Source organism: Myxocyprinus asiaticus, chromosome 18 (assembly GCF_019703515.2).
Source record: "Myxocyprinus asiaticus isolate MX2 ecotype Aquarium Trade chromosome 18, UBuf_Myxa_2, whole genome shotgun sequence".
In the NCBI taxonomy this organism is placed as follows: domain Eukaryota; kingdom Metazoa; phylum Chordata; class Actinopteri; order Cypriniformes; family Catostomidae; genus Myxocyprinus; species Myxocyprinus asiaticus.
Window position 1 is genome coordinate 14,978,729 of NC_059361.1, and position 12,244 is coordinate 14,990,972.

The 12,244-nt window shown below is 36.2% G+C and overlaps 1 protein-coding gene across 1 annotated transcript in view; it reads right to left on the reverse strand.

Annotated features, from left to right (window-relative positions):
* Positions 1–3,319: 3,319 nt before the first annotated feature.
* Positions 3,320–12,244, reverse strand: part of LOC127455690 (CD276 antigen-like) — a 160,507-nt gene continuing 151,582 nt past the window's right edge. Inside the window, exon 8 of the mRNA XM_051723745.1 lies at positions 3,320–5,595. The gene's annotated coding sequence lies outside the window, so the exon portion shown is untranslated. The remainder of the gene's footprint in view (positions 5,596–12,244) is intronic.

A 12,244-nucleotide genomic window follows, 5' to 3' on the forward strand; every position in this document is an offset into this window, starting at 1 on the left:
AAATTCATAGTTCATAGCAGGCTGCATTTCAGCATAGTATCAATGCAAATAATGATACTAAAAAGTTAGCACTCCCAGAATACTTACAGTACACCAAAAGCATTAGGGAAGCACATTTCTGAAAGTGTTCTAGTTGTCTGTCTGTTTCTCTAAACTCTTTACCTTTTAGAGCCCTGAAGTGTGTTCACAACCAGGGGTTCAGTATCCATTTTTACACATACTTCATCTCATAAAGAATGTGATACGTCTTTATACTGTATATGCTAGCTTGGCCTCTTATTCACCAAAGCTTGTTTTATTAATTTCTTGCTTATTCCGCACAAAACAGAGTTTTACTGTACCTCCAGTGATAGAAAAGAGTAAGAAGTGTCTGAAATAAACTTCATTTTGGCCTTTTGCAATATTCTAGATTGTAAATGAGAGCGAGTTAGATCATTGATGCATTGATTCACACCTGGTACATCCATCTCTGGTGATTGGACCACAAATGGTCAGGCAAGACAGATCACAATTTACACCTGGTAGAAATATGCATCTTGTAATGAATGCATACACTGTATCAAACACTACAGTATGTCAGTGTATCACAACATAATATTAAGCACAGAACACATTTGCTCTAAAAGACACTGTACCTGAATTTTAATCTTGCCATAAATTATATTTTCGAGCGGATGCTCATAGATATTTAGTCAATTTCCTGTATGAACTTACAGGAAAAGTTAACCCAGAAATGAAAAGTCTGTCATTGTTTACTCACCCTTGTGTTGTTCCAAACACATTTGACATTCTTTCTTCCGTGGAACACAAGAGGAAAACTTTGGAGGAATCTTGATGCCACTCTTTTTTTTCCATACAGTGTAAGCGAATGGTGACTGAGGTTGTCAGTCCCTTACATTCTGTTAAACATCTCAGTTTGCTCAGTTACACAGAGGCCTGTACTCTGGAGCAGGATCAATTTGGAAGTGGAGGGTCTGTCATGGTCTGGGGTGGTGTGTCACAGCATCATCGGACTGAGCTTGTTGTCACTGCAGGCAATCTCAACACTGTGTTACAGGGAAGACAACCTCCTCCCTCATGTGGTACCCTTCCTGCAGGCTCATCCTGACCTGACCCTCCAGCATGACAATGCCACCAGCCATACTGCTCGTTCTGTGTGTGATTTCCTGCAAGACAGGAATGTCAGTGTTCTGCCATGGCCAGTGAAGAGCCCGGATCTCAATCCTATTGAGCATGTCTGGGACCTGTTGGATCGAAGGGTGAGGGCTAGGGCCATTCCCCCCGAGAAATGTCCGGAAACTTGCAAGTGCCTTGGTGGAAGAGTGGGGTAACTTCTCACAGCAAGAATTGGCAACTCAGGTGCAGTCCATGAGGAGGAGATGCACTGCAGTACTTAATGCAGCTGCTGGCCACACCAGATACTGACTGTTACTTTTGATTTTGAACCCCTCTTGGTTCAGGGACACATTATTCCATTTCTGTAAGTGACATGTCTGTGAAACTTGTTCAGTTAATGTCTTAGTTGTTGAATCTTTTTATGTTCATACAAATATTTACACGTTATATTTGCTGAAAATAAAAGCAGTTGAAAGTGAGAGGACATTTCTTTTTTTGTTGAGTGTATATATATTAAAATAAAGTAAAATGACCCACAGATGTGTTAATGAAGTTATTCAAAATAACTAACATGTTTTTTCAACTTTTGAGGGAATAATGTCCCAAAATCCACATATGTGGATCATGTTTATCAGCGTGAAAAATTAATAATTTTTTTAAAGTGGCATATCAAACAAAACTAGAGATGACACTCTTTACACCCAAACAGGTTTCAATGAAAAAAACACTTAGAGGTTTCTTACCAGAGACACTTATTTTGGCTCTGCGCCAGTAGAAGCACTTCACAGAAATTGACGTCATGTTATGTCACAAGAGGAGTTTAACACTTAAATGGCAGTCTAGAGTGCTGTGAACATTATTCAGTCAGTTTAAAGGTGCACTCAATAACTTTGGTTTTTGTGTCATCTTGGACTTACACTGACACCTAGCGGCTTGGATGCAGCATCATTAAAATCAATATTTTTCAGTTTCAGATGCCATTGTAGAAATATAGCATTCACAGTCAGCCATGATTACTTTAATCAATGAGTGATAGTGTCAAATAACAGGATGGTTACTGATATTGAGTAGTTTTCAGCTGGTCATGTGATTCTAACATGGCAGCCCCCATGTGTGGACCCTCTCCATGTAATATAAAACAGTTTATAAAAGATTACTGATATGACTGCATGAGAGTGGTCATGATTTCCTACGTATTGTATATTTCAAAATTACAGTTCATGTCTTTAGGAGTTAAACTTTTTTAATGAGGAAAAAAATTACTGAGTGCACCTTTAAATTAATGTAAATTATGTGTTGCATAAAGCAAAGCCAAAATACAACATCCAAGCCTGTGGACGAAGGGTTGCACGAGGTTAAGATGTGCATATTTAACATGATCTACATTTATTTATGTAGCATACACATAAATAAATTATCTGATGTACTGTGAAGTCTTTCTATATGAGCTTTTCCACATTTTTAGATGATCGTATCGGCTGTACATAACTTGGAAACTTTAAAACATTTATTTTAGCACAATGGTTGATGGGTAGGTGAATAGGTAGTCCATCATTGTTATCTGGGACATATAAATATGGATTAGCAATTATGCACCTTTTCTCGCTCTCCTGCCCACCTCCCGTCATGAGCCTGGCTGAAGGGCGGCCCTAAGAGGCAGGGCGACGATGATGAGCCGGAGGGGCGGATCATTCCACCACACTATGAATGTAGTTTGAGTGATTCGGTCACAAGATGTTTACAGCTGGATTAATCATTGTCAACTTCTGATTGGATCGGCCGAAATGTAATTTAAATTCAAGGTGTAAAAGGGGTCACAGTCGCAAATAGCTTTCTAAGGTCAAAGGTTTTAGGTTAATAATGAATTGATTTTGCTGTATTTACGCCTCTCATCCACACTGGGACTGCGTTTTCCTCAACCGAACACTAGACTTCGAAAAAGCTCTCTAGTACCACATACTTTGAAAAACTATGATGTTAATAAATGGAAATTGGGTTCTTAAACATAAACATGTTTGTGTGGATGAGGTCTAAGACTTATTCTTTTTGGCTTGTAATTGTTGTACCATTTTACTACTACACGCATAAAAATATTCATATAATATTTTGTACTTTAAAACTATAACTGATTCTGATCATAGGATAAAAAGATTGCATCTCCATTTAATTAGCCTTTTTTTTATTTATTTATTTTATGCTGCTCTCAAAAGCTTGACAGCCTCCAAATTTGGAAAGTCCTTCGGCTTTGACACCCAGAATCCCCTAGTCTCCAAACGGATTCTTCAATATGCAAATGCAAATAACAGTCAAGGCTAAAGCATCTCTAGACATTAGCTTTCAGAAATAAACATAGACAGCCTCTTATTAATATCAGCTTTGATGACTTTGAAACTCATGGCCAAATGCATACACAGTTTGCCAGCTGTTAAATATAGTGGAATATTACAGAAAACATCATTTATTTGCCCTTGACGCATAGACATTGTATGTTTCTAGTTTCTGCTGATGTCCTTTGTAGCCAGGCTTAACATACAGAGCAAAAACTTAAAAGAGATGGTTAACACAACTATTTCTTGAATGGCATTTCTTTCTCTTTAATCCTATGACATTTGCCCTTGTCTTAGAGGTAAAGAAATTATGAAGGAAACCTGGAAGGTTGTGTCAAATAAACTCTTCTCCAGGGGTTTTACACTAATCTGTCATTTGATTTCTAGCAGACAAAAATGGGCAATGGGGACAGACAGGGCACACAAAGACACAGATATGTGTGCCAAAGATAAATATACAGTGGCCCCAAAAGTATTTGTACACTTAAGCCACACTTAAACATGCATGAAATTCATTGCAAAGATATCAAAATATCAAACAAAATGGCATATGCTAACACCTGATACTAGAGGTTTACTAACTTCACTTTTCTGAGCCATTTTTGCAATTACTTTAAGCTGGTCCCAAGGTCATTTTTTGTGGATGTATGAAATCAGTTCCCCTCAGTTCCACTTTTTTCCATGTTTGTCAACCACCAAGTGTCCAAATTTGTCTTCATTTTAAACATCATTTGACACAATCTGTTTTATCATTTGAACCCAAAAAAAAATTTGTGAAATGTTTTGCTTGAAACATGTGCTCATATACATTTTTGTTTACTTTTTAAGGCCACTGTACATAGATATGTTCCAAATCAGTATCATTTAAATTTCCAATTCAAAGACAAAACTAAACCCAATGATAACAAGTTAATCACAGAAAAGTCTAACAGTGAAAACCACACAAACAATTTTAGGAACAATTTTAATTTACATACGTAATAAATGACAGGCACAACATTTTTGCAATAAGACTGGGCACATATCCAATTCCAATGCATCCAATATTTCAGGTACCTGAAGAGATTATTAAAAAAAAAAAAAAAAAAAGACAGAGTTTAAAGATACATCATCCCAGTCCGTAATACATTCCACCTCGCAGTCTGTGAGTTGACGTGCATTATTACTACCAATCTCAGCACAGTGCTGTCAGGTCAGGCAAGAAGCAGGGTGTGTCCCATGCACCATTTGTAGTTTGCTGGAGCTTAGCTGGAGTTCCATCTAAATTGCTCCTCAAAGTTATTGGATTTTTGCAGGGCCAGGCAGAAGCTGACAGCTACAAGTTACTTCTTGGGCAGGCGTTAATTAGGCCGCGATGGGGCGATCTTAAGGAGCAAGTGAGAAAAGGCGAGAGGGGGAAGGAGAGAAAAGGAGTGCCTTCCTCGTCTGAGATGCTGACAGTAGGCTGTTTGCTGCTTTCTTAAACTACTCACTTTCCATTAGGTCAGAGATTTTATATGGGCCTTCTCTCCTAATGCAGAGTAGAAGGGAGCTGGTGTCAGTAGTGGAGCTGTGAGCTTGTCAGACCCAATGGGCTTCAAACAGATTTTCCCTTTAACTAGTTCTGCATACAATTACAGGCTCACGCCATACATTTCAGACACTTGCCGCTTCAAGAGAAGGTGGGAGAGACAGGCAATGAGGACAGGCTGGAGAAATGGCTGAGTTTATCACTCTTGATGTTATTTAGAAAAGCTGCAGTGAAGTGTTTGGAATATAAAACAGGAAATGAAGAAGTTAATGGAGGTTCACGTCTGGTTTCTCATACTTGTGTATTCACATTTTTAGTCCAATTCTGAGAATGATAAAAGAGTTTCATCTCAACAGATGTGTAGGTTTTCAGGATCAATCTAGGAGATGTACAACCAGCAAGAATTTTTCAAAAGTTATTGCTTTGTTTCACCCCATATACAGTATGACTTCCACTGTACACACAGGAAATAAATTGAGTGAAATGTCAAATGTATAACTATCCTTGGGTAAAAAAAAAACAACAAAAAAAAACACAAGTACAGTATTAGGCCCTTTTGACAAATGCCTAGGAAATGTATCAGACAAGGCTGGATTGGACGGAATGGTTCCTCAAGACACTCACAGACTGTTGGCCTCCACCCTGCAACAAAAACAAAAAAGGGTTTAGAAGAGGGGAATCAGCTGCATATGGAAGCAACCAACCTGATCTAATTAGTATTTTGATTCATTTGTAAAAAAAACAAAAAAAACAAAAACAAATTAGCATTCATGCATTTTCATATATCAAAATATCAACATATTGGCCTAAGAACAACAAAAATCAAAAAAACATTTTAAGAACAAGCAAAAATCTTTACAAAACTTTAAGAACATTGAGAAATGAATTTATAAGTCGATTTTTATTGTATTTATAATAAATGTTATTCATTCATTTTTTTTAAAAACCATTACACTCACTTAACACAGTTAACGCATTTACCAAATCTGATGCACAAACATAAATCTGTAAATGTGTGAAACACACGTTAATGTGAAACTATAACATTGACAGAGTTACAATTTTCATACATACTGTACTGTACATACTTTCACACATTTTAGTTTTGTGCTTTAATGATAATTATATTCAGCCAAAATAAAGTGCATATGACTTATAAATTACTTTTAGTCCCATCTGGATTTCATTTATAAATAAACTTGCCATTGAAAAGGTCTTTCTTTGACAAAGTTTCTTTATCATTTACTAATGAATTAAAGTCCCACTATAGGATTATGTCTGATTGAACTTGGTCAACTGTGGCACTACCCTCACAAATGTTCTGGCGATTTTAGTTCTACCAGGAAGACTTGCAGACTTGATGCCATTTATTTGATGAATATGAAACAGGAATGTAATGTCTCTGTTTGGCGTAAGCCCCGTCTGGCAGTCTGAAGGAATTGTACTAGTAACCATCAGATCCTGCCGGAGATAGGAGGCAGAGGCGAGGAGCCTACCCCATGCAGGATGGGACTCAACTGGTGATGGTGGGGTGGTGGAGGTTGTCATATTGGCACACTAAAACAGCAATGTGATAGATTGTAAGCAGACTTATAAAGCGATGGCTGACACATGATTGGCTAGGAGTTACCTAGCTAATGGTGCGATGATGTACAGCTGCAAGTCTTCCCGCTAGAACTACAGTATGCTGCGCCTACATTTCTGACCAGTGATCGGAGGATTCCTAAAGATTTGTACATACATAAAACGTTTAGCATTTTAGATGCTGTAAAAACATTGAAATTGTATGTTTCGAGTCAACCAAAAGCAAAAAAAAAAAAAAAAAAAAAAAAAAAGTCTCTTGAGTTAGCACTGAATTAAGGAACAAACAACAACAGAGGGAAAAAGGAAGGGGGACACACACAAAAAAAGAGGCATTTACTGAACCTATCTTCATTTTTAAACACAGATGACATCTGTAAACCTGTTTTGTAATGACTAGCAGCCCACTATGGCAGGATAATCATTTTATGTCTAGCCATAGAGTTGCTTTAGATCCTAGGCATACCGAATCTTTTTCTTGTGCAATATGTTTTGTAGAATCGATCACTTGAATCTCAAACTATTTTAAAATTGGGTTCTTAAAAGTTCTCTTCAAAGACAAATTCTACACAAGAAAACAAACATGCTATTGTGAAATCTGCTATTGTGGAACATCAAGTGTGGTTGGTCATTATATATATAGAAGTCCATATTGCACAATGACTCGGTTGTCTTTAAAAGACGGTTCCATGCTCACAGTTTAGATAGCTTTAATTAGGCAGCAATGTTCCAGTCTTATCCAGTCACAAATGCCTAAACCATTACAGCAGGTAAGTCCAAACTTTTAATGCACTCAGTTCCACACTTCATTCCCTGCGGAGCGCTTCCCCTGCTGCTAATGCTGCTAGAGAAATAGCTTTAAATGCATCATTAAACCTGCCACAGAATTAACTTGGACAGAACTTAATTATGTCACACACAAGCCCTGCAAGTTTAAGATTTGAGGAAAACCAATATTGCTGGCTAGAGAATGAAGTTGGTTAGTTTAGATACATAATTAGAGTCAATCAGCCATGTACCTGGCTGTCTGTGTTGAGATTAGCAAACAGAAAGAAAAGATTTTCCATACAAGATGATTCCATGAGCAAAAGGATGTGCTATGTTTTATTGTTGAAACTTAACTTGTGCATTTTGTGGAAAAAAAGAACATGTGACAGCATTTAGCGACAAGTTCAGTGAATACATTGTCACAAAATGCATGACTTAAAGGATATGAAGAACTTTTTATAATACTAAACAGTCAATATATAGTTTCACACACACTAGCGATTTGACTTCAGGAAGCTGCCATCTCTTTTTAATTATACTATATATATATAGATACCTCAAAGATGTTCAAAATCATATGTCATCAACAAACTTATTTTCTCCATGTTCACTTCACAGCAATCACTATAGAAATATTCTATGTTTAATTCTCAACAATGCCAATAATACCTGTTTTGGTGATGTCAGAGTACAAATACATGTCAGAGGAAACAGATTTTAGCATATTTTTATGCTGAATCCTTACACAAAATTTAGCCAACTTATCCTGTCAAGGATTTGCGCCCCAGCCTCGATGCATCGTGAACCATTTTGTAAACAGATTGTTTCTCCCTGAATCAAAATCTAACTGAATTGATTTCCTACTGTTGTCTACTTAGCACAAATCATTATTATATATATATATATATATATATATATATATATATATATATATATATATAACAGGATCCATTTTGGAAGTAATTTAGCTCTCTGCAACTCTCCTCTTTAACTGTCATACCAATTCTGCTCATTTTGATTTTAAATTGACTTGATCTGATGGCAAGCAAGGAAAAAATACTGAGCAAATCTCATGCATGAGGCAGTAACTGTATCTGTGTCCCGTCATCCAAGTTTAAGTCAACTGTAGCGCCTTGAGAGATATTCGACATTGTCTGTTCTGCGCCCTCTGTTTACTTGCACCAAGAGGGTGCGTGATCGGAGGATGGAGGTGACGTGAAGTCTCGCTGTCATTTCTGTACAGTTTGCTCAATTTCTGTCTGTCTGCCAATACATTACTCTGATCTAAACACAGACTCATGGAGCCACACTCAGACAGCAGATCATAGCACAGGGGCAGTCAATCCTTCAAATCAATGCACATGAATCAAGTGTCCAGCCCAATGGTGGTTAGAAGACAAAGATGTCATAAGCAAAAAAATTCAGTAAAGAAAGAAATGCTTTTTTAAAGAGATTATGCACTTATAATGTTTAATATAATGTTTAGAAGACATTCTTTTGTTTTATATATTGTAGATACAGTTGCAGAAAAAAAAAAAACTTAATTTACCTGCATTTCTGCATAAATTGGTCATAAATTTGATCTGATCTTCAACTAAGATTCAACACAGTCTGTGTAAATATTCACAGTCCAGGGTGGAAAAAGAATGTGAAACCCTAGGCTAAAACCTTACTGGAGTCAAGAGTCAGCAGACCTGGAGTACAATGTATGACTAATTTATGTAGAAATCCAGGCAACCGACCAGCCCAACATAGCAACATTTGCTTAACCGATGGCATGAATGTGGGGCAGGACTCTATGTTTAATCAAGCAAACAGGGAAGTGTTTGAGAAACACTTCGTAGTTAAACCGTTATTTTCACAATTCCATTTGGTGGTGATAGTGGTGCAGAAATTACACACTTTAGCTTTAAGTATAGACAAGTGGTTTTCAACATTGTCATCAATTGTTGATTTAGTATTGATTAGAACTCATCCACCTCTTTGTATTTTATTTATATGAAATATAAGCAAATATGGAAAAAAGAAAAAATATCCTCAGTGTTCAAAGCAACATGATGCTACTTCTTTTGCATTTCTTTATTTAGTAAAAAAACAAAACTGACATTTAAACCTTGCATGACAATTGTGTTTGACAAATTATCCTCTCTCACCAGCTCTGGCTGCAAATGCACGAATGTGACAAAGACAGTTTCTGAATGTATGAAATTTAAGTAAGATTTATTGCTGCAAGGACATACAAAACCGAGATGCCTTTTCACAAGAGGGTCCATACAAACGCATCCACATCAATGAGAGCGGAGGAAAACTCTCTCTGAAAAACTCAGTCCAGCTTCCGTTTTGTGTCTCCAAGGCCTGCAAAACCCTCCTGTAATCTATCATACAAATGAACACAACACAATATTTTCACACCTGTGCAATTTCACAGAACCCACACGTCTCTGCACCAAACTCCATTCGGAAATGAATGAGACAGATTGCAAACACGATATGTCTAAACAGAAGCAAACTTGATTTAGCACTCTGAAATTATGGCAACACAAAAAAAGAATAAAACAAATAGATCAGAAAAATTAGGAAGGCATATTCAGGTTAGGCTTGTGTGGTATACACGTACTAAAAAGCACAATAGTACCACTAATTTAAAACAGTACAATATAAATATTTTGCGAATTTCAGAAACTGACAACAATGTTCTGACATTTGGCACAGTTTGGAAGTTCAGGCATTGTTAAATAAATCAATCAGTCAATGCAAAGAGATGTTATAATGCATCGAAGCATGATTTATGAATGAAAATTCAATGCATCGATTACAAATGCAATAATTGATTATCATTACTATGATAATAATGTATAGTAATGTTTTACAGAGGCTGTTTACTAGATCCCATCCGATATGGGATTTTTGAGACCGATACCGATTTCAGAGAGGGAAAATTCACCGATTACTGATATGGTGGCCAATATACTTAATTTTTGAGCTGGAATGAAAACAGACCTTTTCTATGTGAATTTTTCACCGATTTTGCACTGATATGACTATGCAAAGGTACTCAGAAGGCTGCTTTCTTAAACAAATATTTTTATCAATGAATATTTGACATTATTATTATACATCGTCAACAAATTCTAGAAATGAACACTGAGAAAATAAAGAATAAATAAAAATACAATAAATAGCTAAATAAACGTCAGTACTGTATGTCAATTGCTGACCATTAAAATAAAGAATAAATAAAAATACATTAAATAGCTAAATAAACATCAGTACTGTTTAATATCAGTCAAATGCTTACCAGTAAAATAAAGAATAAATAAAAATAAAATAAATAGCTAAATAAACATCAGTAATGTTTAATAGCAGTCAGATGCTCACCATTAAAATAAATTATAAATAAAAATAAAATAAATAGCTAAATAAACATCAGTACTGTTTAGTATCAGTCAAATGCTGAACATTAAAATAAATAATAAATACAAATAAAATAAATAGCTTAATAAACATCAGTATTACTGTTTAGTATCAGTCAAATGCTGACCATTAAAATAAAGAATAAATAAAAATAAAATAAATAGCTAAATAAACATCAGTATTACTGTTTAGTATCAGTCAAATGCTGACTATATTAATACTGCCGAGTCAAGATAAATGGCAGCAGCGATGTTACACCATATTCTGCTATGCAAGTTCAGGGGAAACTTTCAACGGTGGAAAACCAGACTTTTAAATTTTACGTTTTGTAAATGCAACGACTGGAATAGTTCGGTTGAAGGGGGTACCAAACCGTGAATCCTGAACAAAACAGATTGGTGAATACATGTTTACACATTAACTTACACTCAGCTGACAACAATGAAAGTAACTACATAATTAGCTAGTTAGCTATAAGCTCGTTGTCACGGAGAGTAAAAGATGGACGTTGTTTTTTTTTTTACTTTCCAGCACTGTATCTCACCAACTAGGTAATAACATAGTGTGAAATGAACACTCAACAGACACAATCCACCATCGCACCATTGTCTGCTGAGCTGCAAGAAGATGCTCTGATGTTTACCTTTCAATCTGCTAAATTACTGACTGCACTGACAAACTATAGCTGGCTAACATAGCAAACAATAGCAAATATAAACATGAGTGACATGGTTGTCAGGAACAGGGTTAACGTTATATTAGTAATATTGAAAAGAAACAATGACCCCATCATTTTCCATTAATTTTCCAGTATGTATTTCACAAACTAGTTAGCAACTTACCATGAAGACACACAGCTTAACTCCGCCCTGGCTAATATCGGCCGATAATATTGGCCAACCAATATATCGGTCGGGCACTAATCCATATCTTCAGAAGTGATATGATAGGTGTGGTTGAGAAACAGATCAATATTTAAGACACTTATTATTTTCATATTAAGGTGAAAATGGAATTGCACCAAAAAGTTGAAGACACAAACTAGTAGCTATTGGCTTTATTGTTCTTGCAGTATTAATGGTCGTTCTGACATGGAGCCCCCAAAAGTGGGACAGAAGGATGGAAAGAGCAGGACGGAGGCAATAGATCGATGACGACTAATGAACATGCCTGGAGTTTAGCTCCACTCATCTCATGACACAGGTCACCCTCCTCCAAGGTCTCTTCCCTCGCCTGTTTCTGAATTACGTAACAAGCCTGAGGGTTCAATTAAATGCCATAGATTACTCACAATGAAAAAAAACAAAAACATAATACACAGTTACTTTGGCATTCTGCCTTCCAATACATTTCACTACAGGTTTGCTTTAGTGGTCACCACTCACAAAAAAGTGTGTTTTAGAGTTTTTCTTATTCTTTTTTTATCTTATTTGGCTTATTTGTATGTGAGTATTTGTTTGAGCTTGCATGCTCACACAAACGTAGGCTGTTTTTGTGTTTATGTATGCGTGAATCTCACGAAACCTGT